The sequence below is a fragment of the Malaclemys terrapin genome, chromosome 12 (assembly GCF_027887155.1).
Source record: "Malaclemys terrapin pileata isolate rMalTer1 chromosome 12, rMalTer1.hap1, whole genome shotgun sequence".
NCBI lineage: Eukaryota > Metazoa > Chordata > Testudines > Emydidae > Malaclemys > Malaclemys terrapin.
Genome location: NC_071516.1, coordinates 21,462,927 through 21,476,810, shown reverse-complemented (window position 1 = coordinate 21,476,810; position 13,884 = coordinate 21,462,927). Strand labels below are relative to the sequence as shown.

Here is a 13,884-nt window from a genome sequence, read left to right as displayed (position 1 = left end):
GGGGATCCTAGATTTATGTCCTGATAAAAACAGTAGAACTACATACTGCACGTGCTTCAGGAGGACATGATTCCACACAAATACTCGCGCAATTAGAAACGTGCTTAAGATCAAATTAACACTAATGTGAAGAAGGAACAAACTCACTTTACCAATGGTCATGGAAACTCTGTTCCAAGAGGCTTTATTGACACACATCTGAATTGTTAGCAACATCTCCAAAATCATTAAAGGGATCAAGTACAAGTATTCAAAAGACTAGGTAAGGTGGTAGAAAGATAATGATGGGAACCAACTACACTAGTTTACTGCACTGATGGCAAGTAAATGTCTGTTTAAATAACACCGGACAAGGCACAAATGGCCCATTTGCTATTAACAACAGATAGTCCCTGAGCCAGCAATTGGCTCAGCATGGGAGGTCCTTGGTATTGAGGCAATGGGGCTCTGCATCAGTACAAGGTGCGAGCAGGGGATTTGGGAATTTACTCTTACACACTGGACCAAGACCTCAGCTCATTAAATATAACTGCATGAAAGAGTGTCCAAGATGTATTGTTTATAACTATAATAATTAATACTCAAAATATGCTGCAAAAATGATTAGTGGAGCACTATGGAGACCGCTACCAATACATTTATGCTGAATGGCATTTGAGAAGGAAATCTAGCCACTAGACCAAGAAACAAAAACGTAAACCTTAAATGCTGTTTGTCCAGTTTGAACATCCTTGTTTGTCAAAATTTAAACTGACAAGAGGTTCAAAGCCCTCTTCACAGAAACTTAGATACTGACTGATTCTTTACAAAAAAAATCAAGAGAGCAGAATTAACTTCATAGGGCCATTTGTTTAAATGTTGCTTTCACACACAAAAACAGTCAATCCATTTGGGTGTTAACCAGGCAGTTCACTTTTTAAAAATAAGAATGTTTTAAACGTATGTCTCTCAAGGACTACTACAAATTGGCGTCCTGTTCCCATTGTAATACATCATACTGCATCTAAAGAGGCAACATGAAAAGAAAGCACACACACACACACACACACACTTTGTTCATTTGCAGCAGCATTTGGACTATGTGTAGGTCGCTGTTCAAAACCATCAGATTGTAATCAGGAAAATTACTTATACACCAATTGCAACTTTGCCTCACTGAAATCCATTCAGAATGCTGCTGCAAAGACCATGTTCCTATCCTGCCACCTTGACCACATCATGCCTCTCTTTGCACCCCTCCACTAGCAAGCCTATGTTGTCCACTTATTCACTTTTCAAACAAGCACAGCATGCTTTCGCCCAGGCCATCGTTCACACTTCGGAGGAGCTCCCCATAAACATCCATAGAGGTATCTCAATATCCTTCTTTAAACTCTCCTTTGATATGATGCCTACAAAAAACTTGACAAAGGTTTGGCTGCTGGTGTGGAGACCAAGGCCCACCATGCTGACCAATATTGTCTCATTGTTTCCTTGCACATCCCCATTCCCTCCCACCACCGTCTGTATCCATCCGTTGTCTAATTTTATACTTAGATGGTAAGCTTTTGGGGCAGGAATAGTCTTTTTGCTCTGTGCTTGTACAGCAGGTAGTACAACAGGGTCCTGGCCCATGACTGTCACTCCTAGGTGCTACTGCCATACAAATACAATAACAGAAATTGAACTGACCTCCTATAACACTTGGATTACACAGAAAAGGTTTGATTTGTGCAGAGTTTTGGCTGGATCAGAGCAAAACATCAAATCAGTTGCAATGTGCAGTCCTAAAGACTTCTGGTTAGAGGGTTTTTGGAGAGGGCTGAGGGTATACTTCCCCCAAACTGCGAAGGGGTGGAGAGGAGTTTCTATAGGTGCCTGGCTGGCTGAGTTCCCGTTGCAATGGTGTCCCTAGCTTCTGTTTGCTAGAAGCTGGGATTGGGGGACAGGGAACGGATCACTTGATAATTACCTGTTCTGTTTATTCCCTCTGGGGCACCTGGTGTTGACCACTGTCGACAGACAGGATACTGGGCTAGATGGACCTTTGGTCTGACCCAGTATGGTCATTCTTATGTTCTCAAAAAGAAGAACACGGCTGTTACTCTGAATCTTATGTTCTCGTGGTTCCTTTAATGCTGCTAGGATCTTATTTACTGTGTTGTGAACTCTCTGAGGGCACCCACAGCCTTAGATAGGAGATACAGGTCTGTCTCATCTTACGCTGGGGTTATGTTCCGCAGTCAGCGCCTAAAGCGAAAATCGCGTATAGTCAAAATTACATTGAGTGTAATGGTGGGTGGAATCGCCCGCACTACAGAAACAGTATTTAAATTATTTTTCTCTTTTTTTGTTGTTGTTTTGTTTTTGCTGACCGCGTAAAGCTGAAATCACACATGTTAAATACGCCTAAGATGCAACGGACCTGTATTATTATCTTCACCTAAATGAATAAAAGTAGGGAGTATATGAAAAATAAAATGGGGAGAGAACTGGGAACACAAGACAGGTTGTCTATAACTAAGGTTTCTAGTTTGCAGTGTGTAATGATTTGGTTTTAGTAACATTAGCTTAGCTCTTAGTGTGCTTAGATAGGGCTCTTCCTAGAACTACTGAAAAAAATTGGGACTGTCCAATAGTCAATGCCCCTGGAGCTCAATCCTCCAAAACACTGGACACCCTCACTTCCCAGAGATTGTAGTCAATCAAAGGCATTCAGCATATAAGGGAGCTCAGCACCATGAGAGATTAGAACATGTGATGAGGTATGCAGACCCCACAGTGACCAAGAAGGGGTTAATGAGAGCCTGTGGCCCCAATCAGCCCCACCTCATTGCACCTGTGCAAGGTATCAAGCCTGGAGGGAGGAGCTAAAAGAGGAAATGCCCAGCTCACTGTGGTGGCTGAGTGGAACAGAGAGCAGACCTCTTGAGTTAACTCTATGAAGGAAGGTATGGCCAGGGCCTAATCGGAGCCTCCCAGATGTCAGACCCTCCCTAGGGTAAGTAGGCCTGATGTAGGACCTTTTGTTCCTCATAACTAGTTTGGTGGTTCCCCTTTGTTTTGAGACCGGCAGAAATGTCAGCCTGGGAAGAGCCTGGCAGACAGGTTTGCTGTGCAAGCCCTGGTAGGAAGCAGTGCAGTGCAGCAGCGGGCCTGAATGAACAGACCTTACAGGGTCCCTGGCTGGAATCCAGAGTAGAACACAGGTTCAGGTTCCCCTAGTGGCCCACCTAAGGTAGTGGTGTGAAGACACCAGAGCCGCTGGCTGGAAGGCCCATAAAGGCCAAAGTTGGACTGAGGCTCTGGTGCAATGCTGCCAGGCTATTGTTTTTGCTAAAAGGGGTAGGACTAAAAGTGACCTGGCTGGAGGTCCAGGTGACAGGAAGCCACAGACTACTGCAGGGCCAGAGTGGCTGTCTGCAGTGGGTACCGGAGGAGGAGAGCTGCCTCATCCAACCATGAGGGAATGCACCTGTGGTGAGTAGGCTCTGCTGCAGCCCACTAGTGAGCACAGGAGCCTTTTAGGGCCCAGTAGCCCTTCTGCAGGTATTGCATGCATAGGTACACATACACAGAGTAGAGACCAACATATTGCAAATCCAGCAGGAAAAAAACCTAATTTATATGTGGGATTTTTCCCATGCTTGTTAATTTACAGAAGTGATATCACAATTGTACATTAAAAAAAAAATTACATTTAGAGCAAAGTGCTAGTCCTTTTCAAACTGTGTGGATGGTGCCACTCAACCCTAAAAAACCTCTGATAACACTTCACAGCTGGAGCAATGAAGATGACCAATTACCGCCGGGGAAGGGGGGGAATCTGGCAACAGCCTTAAACATTATTTTAAAACCTCTGAATTATGGGGCTGCATTCCCGTCATAATGGTTCTTAAGAACCTTGCACAATTCTGGATCAAGTTACAGACTCACATTTCAATTGCTTCTTTGTACTATATAAACAAATGCAAAAATACTATATTCAAGTAACTTTAAGGTTATCCAATTTAAATAAAAAGTCTGCAATGAGACTTGAGGTTCCTATAGCATTAGCAATTCACTTGCATTGCTTATGCTGTATATTTGATATAAAAATTATTAGCATTAAATATTATGCATACCAGCAAACCGTATTAAACAATATGCTTGACAAGGAAAACAGTAGGAGAAAATGCTACGTAGTCAGTTTCCCATTCAAGCATTAGCACAATGTTGGGATTGCAAACAGAGGATTGTTTTGTTCAAAGCACTTTCTACTAGAGAGGATTTTAAGTTTCCTGGAAGTATTTCTATTGGTCTTAAAGTGTTACAGAGCAGAATATGTATGTGGCTGTCTATAACGTGACCCTGGGTGTCCCTCTAACAGAACACTGATGCATCATTCATACAAACTTTGAAATCAGCTGGGAGCAAACATGGAAAAAATGTCATCCCCATGGATGAAACTTTCGGGAAGTTATGAGTGCAAGTACATGGATGAAGCAATAATGGAAACATTTGCAACCTTAACACTGAGTGCTTTCAAGCAAATGCTAAATACATAAGAGGCCTATATGTAGCTTGTGGGATGTTGTTGTTGTTGTTGTTCAACAAGGAGGCAATTAAGAGACATGGGGAGAGGATAATACATACATCAAAAGGTACTTTTGAGGAATGTAAACAGTTTCTAAAATGAAACTTAAGAATTTCGGTGGAAGATAGGGAGGAGAGCAGCAAGTCAGGTGACCAGGAATACATTTAAGGAGGGAGATCAACAGACAATATGGAGCTCAAAGCAGAGAGGAGAGCAAAGAAGCCAAGGTGTGTTTTGTGTGTGTATAATATATGCTAGATGAAAACAAAACAATAATTACACCTTGAGGAACTGATGACAAACAAGCCACTAGCTTTACTCTCATTTTGTCATCAGTAGCCCCCTCAAGTCACTGCCTTACGTATAATCGAGGTACATCAAATGATTTTTACGTCCAATTACTAGGATGAATTCACTGCATTTGTATCAGTTTGTACTTGAGATTTTATAATTGAGCACAAGTTCTAAATAACAAAATAAAGGTGAAGGACTTTTTTCATTCAACAAAAAAATGGGGGAGGGGGTATTTTTCCTAAAATACCCACCCAGACCGCCCCTCAGCCTGGCAAAAGAATATATGGCAGGCCTTACACCAGGCCAAAGGAAAGCTCTGTCAGACAGCAGGGGAAGCTGGAGGGCTCTCTGGGGAGGCCCAGCCACCAGCCCTTACACAACTGCTAGCCCATGCAGCCCATGCTGATACACTGTGGGAGCACAAGGAGGGAGATAATGTTACAGACATACTAAGGTCTTGCTCCTGCAACCCTTATTCTCATGAATAATCCCCTTGGTGCTATTTCACATGCGTAAGGGTTGCAAAATCAGATCCTAAAGTTGGGGTAGTGGGGAAAGGGGCTCAGGGAAAAATACAGAGGTGGAGAACAAGAGGCAGGGTGAAATGCTGGAGGAAATTGAGGTCCCCCCAAAAAAACCCACCATAAAAACCTAAGTTTGCATGTATGATTATGAACAGCTAAACAATTAGAATGACTGTAAGATGGGAAACACTATTCCATCTCCTGCCTGCTGTCTGCATAAATTCCACAGACTCTGCATAGCTGTTTGTTTCTATATCCACCAGGCTGCATCTAAACTTTAAAGCAAGCATCTACGGTCCCATTTGTATTGGAATGGAAAATAATAGCCTGATCCCCAGAGCAAGTGGACCTCCATAGCTCTCATTGCATATAGCAGGAGTTACAGGGTGTTATGACCTCTCGGGCTCTGGCCTCCAGTTTGGAAACTATGTAACCTATGCAGATGAGGCTAAGAACTGGAGAGGTACATGCTGATTTATTTTTGCAACAGAGTAAACTGCTGAAACAAAAATGCAAAAGCAACACCCACTTTCCTCCTACCCACAGAGGTGGATTGGGATTCCAAGGCAGCATGGGTGTCAATATAGTAGTATAATAAACTAAGTGGCACACCATGCATTTAGAACAGACTGAAACTCTGTCTTCCCCTCCTGAGCTACATATCAAATGTTGCACAATATATCCACGTCACAGATCCAATCTAGTTAATATAGTTATCATTAAATTCCAGTTCTCTTCTATGGTAAATACAGTGTTATCTTTAAATCCTTTGCTTCTGTCTGTAGGCTCTGAATTTTTCCTCCTCCATGTCTTTTTAAAAACAAATTATGGTAATTGAGAATAAGATGTTCCAGCTAGTGAGGTAAACTTTTGGCTCCTTTATATCCATGGAGAATAGCCCGTCAAAGTTTCTTAGGACACTATGATCTTTGGTTTGGGATTGTGTGGAAATAGGAGGTGGTCAGAGAGAAAGTTTACTTGGTGTTCTAACAACCCTGATCTACTGGAATAATCCTGCAGTGGCAGAAATGAGAGAGAGAGAGAGAGAAAGATGAGCTAAAACACAGACATCTTTTCCAGCTGGGATTAGAAATGGAAAACCTCACTGTAAAGAGCTTGTTGAAAAACTTAAAGCAAACTACAAACCAGCCCCTCCCATGCTCAGAACTGCAGAGAGTTTTTTAAAAGGCAGGTGTAAATCTGTGCGGTCACTTCTCAGAAATGTTAATCAGCCCGATGAAAGCAATACAAGACTCCAACCCTACACACTTTCTCTCCAGGATCCACACCTGATTTACTCAACTGCATTGAATGCCCAGTATCCTCTACAGCCAGATGCCTGGAGTGAGGAGGCTTGAAGCCCCCAGCACCTCACTAGACAGCTGGCTACACTACAAATGTGACAAACTCAGAGGATCCAATAAGGAGTTGGCTCCAGTTGGTAGCACAGGCAGGACTTTAACCTAACAATCCAGGGGATTAGATTGGCTAGGGAACAACATTCCAAGAAAGAAAGAGGTGGTCCTGTAGATAGGACTCAGCAGGGAGGATCTGGGTTCTTCTGTTCCTGTCTTTGCCACAGGTTTCTTGTGTGACCATGGGCAAGTTACTTAGGGCCAGCTTTCTAAAGGTATTTAGATATCTAAAGATTGATTTGTAGGGGAGTTGTGTGCTTCTGAAAATCTCACTATAGAAGCCTGCTTGTATCTTTAGGCACCAAAATACCTTTGAAAATCTGACTCAACATCTCAGTTTTCCTACCTGTAAAAGGGGGATAACCTCTCTCTCACACAGAGGTGCTCCAAGGCTAATTGCATGAATGTCAGTGTGACACTGATATCCCAGCAGCATCGAAGAGCCTACCTCAATAAACCCCATCCATGCTACAAACTGGAACCAGCCATGACCAGATCAGGGATGGCCATGCTATAATTTGCTCCCCAGACCTGGTTCTATTTGTAGGCCTTGAAGCAATCTAGAAGTAGACACAAACTGACACTGGAAAAAACACAACCTCAAAACGACTTAACTGCACAGAGTGCTGGGAAGGGCTAAGGTAGAAGTACCATGGATGTATTTTGTTAATTGACTAAATGAAAATGCCAGTCTGATCTGATTAAAGCCAGCGCCAGTTTACAAAACTGATTTTCTGGACTGATGCTAGGCTGAGACAGGCAGGGGTGGAGGGAGACATGCACCAGGGCCATGCATATGCCACAGCCCACTACACCCCTGTACCCATCCTTACCCAGTATCCTGCTGCACACTCCTCTCCCCAACACACACATGCCAGCATGCAACTCCTACCCCCTTCTTGGGCCTCAGCCATGCAAATCGCCTGCCAATGTCAAGCCAATACACACTTGTTTGTAAATATCCAAAGCCTCTTTCATTCCTCTCCACCCCCGCACTTTCACCATCACCACCTGGGAGCTAGAACACAGCAATGGGGAACAGCAGGGAGGTGTCTGGGCAGCCCCAGGAGATCATCTCTGCCCCCTCTTCCTCTCTCCCCCAGGGCGGTCCCTTCCCCCAAGTGCCCGGGGCTCTCCCCGGAGGATGAGAACTCCTACTGAAAGGAGAGTGAAAGAAAAGGGAGGGAGCGAGCAAAGGCAGGAAAGCGAAGACGGTTGGTGGCAAAGAGGGGAGTAGCCATGGGGATGGTCAGTGGCGGGGACCTCGAGTCCTCAAACGGATGGGGGGGAGGGTGAGCAAAAAAGCAGGCGCAGAAGGGACAGGGCAGTCCCCAGGCCAGGTGATTTGGGGGGGGAGGGCACAGTTGAGAGATGGGATGGGGCAGGGAGCAGGAGCTGGGGGTAGGGGTGTGACGGGGGCAATAGCTAGGGGATGGGGGCAGGAGTCGGGGGAGGAAGAGCCTTGAGGGAGGGTAGAAGGCTGGGGGGGGTGAATCGGGGGTCAGGAGCCGGGGGGAGGCTGGATTGGGGGGTGCAGGAGCCGAGAAGGACGGCATGGGGATGGGGTGGATCGGGGGGCAGAAGCCGGGAGGGAGAGTGTACCGGGGGTGCAGGAACCGGGAAGGAGGACAGGGAATGGGGTGGGTCGGGGGCCAGGGGCCGGGAGGGAGGGTGGATCGGGGGGTGCAGGAGCCGGGAAGGAGGACAGGGGGATGGGATGGATCGGGGGCTAGGGGCCGGGCGGTGGACCGGGGGACAGGTCCCGGGAGGGTGGGGCGCGGGGGCAGGAGCCGGGAAGGAGGGTGGATCGGGGGGTGCAGAAGCCGGGAAGGAGGACAGGGGGATGGGGTGGATCGGGGGGCAGGAGCCGGGCGGTGGATCGGGGGACAGGTCCCGGGAGGGAGGGTGGATCGGGGGGTGTAGGAACCGGGAAGGAGGGCAGAGGGGTGGGGTGGATCGGGGGGCAGGAGCCGGGAGGGAGGGTGGATCGGGGGGTGCAGGAGCCGGGAAGGAGGGCAGGGGGAGTCCCGATGTCCCCGCCCCAGCGCGGACGGGCCGAGCCGCTCGGGACTCACCTCCGGCGGCTCCCCTGCCCGGCTGGCTTGGTGCGTGTGGCAGCAGCGGGCAGCGCTCCAGGCGGCGGAGGCCCGGGCTGTGCCCGCGGGGCGGGCGGGGGCGGGCGGGGGCGGACGGGACACCCAGCGGGGCTGCCGGGCGGACGCTCCAGCACCAGGCTAAGGGGGGGGAGGATAGGGGGCGGGTCCAGCAACATCAATATGCACGGAGGAGGGGGCTACTCGGGCGGCCGGAGGAGCGCGGGGCGGGCGGGCGCAACACACACGAGGATCAGCGAGAATGAGTAACATTCGGTGGTAAGGGGTGACGTAATCGAATCGGAGTCGGTCCTGCCTGGGGCGCATGCGCCATGTGCAACTCCCGTGGCGTCGGGGCACGGTCACTAGATCGCTGCCTTTTCTCACGTGGCTCCCCCCCCCGCCTGTTCCCTCCCCACCTCTTGCCCGTCTCCTTCCCCATTTTCTTTTCCCCTCCACTGCCCTCTTCCATCTCTCCCACTCCCCCAAGGCCTAGCCAGAGTCAGGGCCCCACAGGGCGCGGGGTGAACCCTGCTCCCTGCAGTGCCCCCCAGGCACTGCCCCGATGGCAGACGGCAATGAGCAGTGCCTAGGGAGAGCCGAGGGCCAGTTCTTGCTCCACATCCTCGTGCCCTGCTGGGGGTGGAGTGGGGCCCTTGACTTCTTTGGGACATCTTGTGTAAGGTGCAGGCCTTGGCCCTAATGCCGGCACAGCTCCAAAAGGTATAGCAGGGCCCAATCCCCACATAAAGGCCCTGACTGCGTAGAGTGAATGTGAACACTTAGCCATCCCCAGGATGGGGCGCTATAAGAACCCGAATAAAGAATAGGGTCCCGATGCTGCCGAGAGTTGCAGCTGGGCACAGGGCAGTGGAATGCTGCACAGGTGTAATAGTATGCTTGGGCATAACTCTGTGCAGGGTGGAGCAGTGGTCTGTACCTGCCCATTCAGTGGTCTGCTTTGTAAGATTAAAATCTTCTCATGGACCCTCCTTCCCCCCTTCCCTCCCCACCCACCCACCCACCCGTTTGGTTCTCAAATTATGTTCTGCAAATCACCAGGATGAACTCTACAGCCTGCTTGTTACCTATGGACTTGAATGTAAGACCCACACAGCTAATGGCCTAATCCTGCAAACACCCACATGAGCAGTCCTGCTATCGGACTATAAGAGTGAGTAAAGTATCTTACATGCGTAAGTGTATGCACGATCGGTCCTCTTGTGATCCCTTCCATCCTGAAATGCTACTGACTCGCTGGAACAATATAACATGCTTTTAACTACTGAATATATCTTTTATTTGGCACCCTACCATAAACCCTACCCCACTTCAGACAAAAATAACATACCTTGCTTCATGTATGTGGATGTGTCTCAAACAAAAATGATACCAATGGACTTTGTGCCTCTACGCTGTTCCATTTCAGGGTGGCTTTCTAGCAGGATCTATCTGTTTAGCATACACCTGACTATACAGGTGGAGAGTTTATTTATATAGCACCCTAACATGTGCAGGTGGTTAACAGAAATATCAAAATGCAAGTCCCTGTCCTGAAAAGCAGAGCATCTTAAGCTCTGATCCTGCTTCCCTTGAAATCAATAGCATTGACCTCAGTGAAGCAGGGTCAGGCGCCAACCAAGACAGTTTACAGACACAGGGAAATGGGGAAAGGGTTACAATACTTGCTTAAAATTATATTTGATTCCACATCTAATTCCCACTTTTTATTGGTTCCTAGCTCCATATCAAACGGTTATTGTTTTTTAATCCTAGCTTCTTGTTCTGGAATGGGGGGAAATTTTAACCCTTGCTTCTTTCCTATTTTATGGTATTTTATTTTTAAATATACATTTGTTAACAGCTCAGTCACTGGGAGGGCCAAGCACAGATCACCTACAGGAGAGAATCCTGAATCTGTAAAAACTCCAAGATGAGGACTATATTAGCTCTTCACTGTCTGTACAATGCTGTGTGCACCCTACTGCTTTTGAAATAATTGTAGAACCTGAGCCTGCACTCAGATCTGTGTGGGTGACCCCTTGACCTCCTGCAAAGCCCAACGGGAGTTGACAGGTCTCCACAAGGACAGGTGTCTGCCTGTGCAGACCCCGCTGCAGGGTTCAGGCTTTAGGATGAATTCCAGCCCCATTGAAGGCAATGGCAAAATTCTCATTAATTTCAGTGGGACTAGGGTTTCATCCTAGCACAATGGGTCCTGGCCCAGGCCTGGGGCTCCTAGATGCCACAACGGTGCCTCTAGGTAACTTTACTTATAAAAGTAGCCTTGGTGGCTTGAGTGGGACTGACTGACTATCCATATGAGTAAAGTTATGCACAAAAGTAACTTTGCAGGATCAGGCCTCTAGCAAGCTGCTCTGTGTGCAGCAAGGAAGCTCAGTGCAGTCCAAGGGGCTCTAAATTAAAAAATAAAAATAAATTAATGGAGATATCCCATCTCCTAGAACTGGAAGGTACCTTGAAAGGTCATTGAGTCCATCCCCCTGCCTTCACTAGCAGGACCCAGTACTGATTTTTGCCCCAGATCCCTAAGTGGCCCCCTCAAGGATTGAACTCACAACCCTGGGTTTAGCAGGCCAATGCGCAAACCACTGAGCTATACCTCCCCCCTCTGTTGTATTAATTTAGATGAAATAAATGGGCCCAAGGAGTTAAAGGCATTAACATACAGTAGACCTCAACCTGCTTTACCACCCTGGCAAACACACCATTCAACATCCTTTTAACACTTTATTAAAGATACAAGGGGGGAAAAGGCAAACCAGTGAAAGCATCTGAAATGTAACATATTTTAAAAGGCTTTTACTTTAACAACATCTCACTGGATCCCATTTTATTTGCACATCTCTTAAATGCGTATTTCCTTGGCAGATCCTTCTCCTCCCTCACTATTCCAGTCTGACTTGACCTTTCCCAGGAATAGAAAATAAATAATAATAATAAACCCCTCCCCCCCCCCCCCCGTGCTAACCCCAGTGGTTTTGCTGAGCCAAAGTATAAGACTGTCATGGCCTGACAAGCCTTCAGAAATTACAACCACCTTTCAACAAATTACCTGTGCTCTGGTTGGTTTCACTTTCGCTGCATGGGAATTTTACAACACTGAGCACATTCTTTCTTCCCCTCCCCCACCCCCATTATGTGCTGAATCACCTCTTTCAAAAGCCTCTGGAACTTTTTGTTGATCCGCTGAAGGAAATCAGAGCCCCTGAGAAGCCAGCTGAGGAGAGACAGGAAACACAGTGCTTTGCCAGGCTTCCCCAGGCCGCTGCCTGTCTCTGTGGTTTTAAATGCCTGCTTATCTCTTCTAGGAGGGAGCCCCTTGATAAAGTGCTTGGGAAATCCCTTTCACATCCAAACCCTCCTACCCTGGCTGGGGATTCCCTGTGACTGGCCACAGAGGGGGGGGAGGGTGTCACTTACATGGAGCCAACTGCTGCTGTGTTTTCTTTCCCCTCACTTCAGACAGCAGTAATGCGGAAGCAGCAGCCACAGCAGTGAGGCTAATCCAGCCCTCTGGCTCACTCACCAGCAGCCTTTCCTGAAATGTGCCTGGTAGATAGAGGTCAGCTCTGACCTCTATTACACATCAGATCATCAATTTAGCTAGAGGTGGGCCAAAGAAGGGAAAGCCCCCAGCCCTTCTAAACTATCTGTCCCTGGCTCTGTTTTCCACCCTGTGTTTTCCTGCTACGGAGTAGATTTTCTACGGTTTGTGTTTTTGTTTGCTAAAGTTACACCTCTACTGCGCTACCCACCTTGGTCTGTGGCTATGAGACCTTTGTGTGGACGCCACTTCTAGGACCTTCACAAATCAATCACTGTCCCCAGACAAACTCATACAGTAAATCTTGCTAGTTAAGGGTATGATCCTGCATCACTGTTGTCTATGGGAAGTTTGGACATTTTGTATGGATAAAGAAAACATCCACAGTTCCAGGATTGAAAGCAACAACAACACAAGTTTGGCAGGGATCTAAGCCCCTAAGTCAACCTCTAGCAGAAGGGGCTATTCCATATTTACCACTTCACAGTTTCTTGCACCATTCTCTAAGGCATCTGGTACTGACCGCTGACAGAGAAAGGACACTCCGCTAAACCGACAACTGGACTGCTCCACCCTGGCTGCTCTTACGTTGCTACTTTCCCCCCAGAGAAGAACCACAACAGAGTTAAATTAAAAGGACTCCCGTAGATTGGGACTCCTGGAGAGCAGGCAGTTCCGTACTCTTTGTGTAGTGAGCAGAGGGGCACTGAAATATACCAGAATCCAGCATGCGGAGCACTTCTGGGATCAGGATTCTTTGTAGATATTTCAGTAGCTTGCCCATTTACAAAAACAAATCTGCAGAGCCAGGATAGTGCATGCCCACAAGCCACACCATGCCACAACTCGGGTGTATGACTGTAGGTCTGCCTTGCCAGTGTCATTTCCAAGGCAGTCAGAAGATTGCAGTGGATTGCCAAGATAGCTGCTGAATCAGTGCAAGTCTGTTATGCAACTTTGGCCAAATTCTTCACTGTCAGCATTTACACCTTGCACCGTGGAGGGCAAATGTTACTACCCCTGGTGTCTGTGAGCGAAGAATTTGGTTTGGATTGTTTTACACCCCCTTTGGACAAGGGTAAATGATGACACGAGGAGCTAAGCAGTGGACAGTCAGGCCCCCTTATCTTCACTTCTCGGGGTTCCCTTTCTCTCAGTTTCAGCTTTGTTTCCTATCCTAACCCTCCTGTGCCATCTGAAACAGCCCTCCACTCCCAATACAGCCCCCCCCCACACACACACACACTTTTTCAGAGCCCTCTTTAAAACTCACTCCTTTCACAAGTCTTTTTAGGCACTGACTCAGGCCTTCATTTTCATCTGAGCTTGAATGTAAGCTTCTCCTGGCAGGGGCCACATGGCCATATATTTCTGCAAAATGACAGGTGCACTCACAGTGCTCTATATTGTTCGCTAGACTGAGTCTTTCTGCGTG

General features: G+C 47.6%; 2 protein-coding genes across 2 annotated transcripts in view; one reads left to right on the top strand and one right to left on the bottom strand.

Annotated features, from left to right (window-relative positions):
• Positions 1-8,966, bottom strand: part of ZHX3 (zinc fingers and homeoboxes 3) — a 61,078-nt gene extending 52,112 nt beyond the window's left edge. The window contains exon 1 of the mRNA XM_054045467.1: positions 8,864-8,966. The gene's annotated coding sequence lies outside the window, so the exon portion shown is untranslated. The remainder of the gene's footprint in view (positions 1-8,863) is intronic.
• Positions 8,967-9,976: 1,010 nt separating this feature from the next.
• LPIN3 (lipin 3) overlaps positions 9,977-13,884 on the top strand; it is a 46,942-nt gene continuing 43,034 nt past the window's right edge. The window contains exon 1 of the mRNA XM_054046251.1: positions 9,977-10,055. The gene's annotated coding sequence lies outside the window, so the exon portion shown is untranslated. The remainder of the gene's footprint in view (positions 10,056-13,884) is intronic.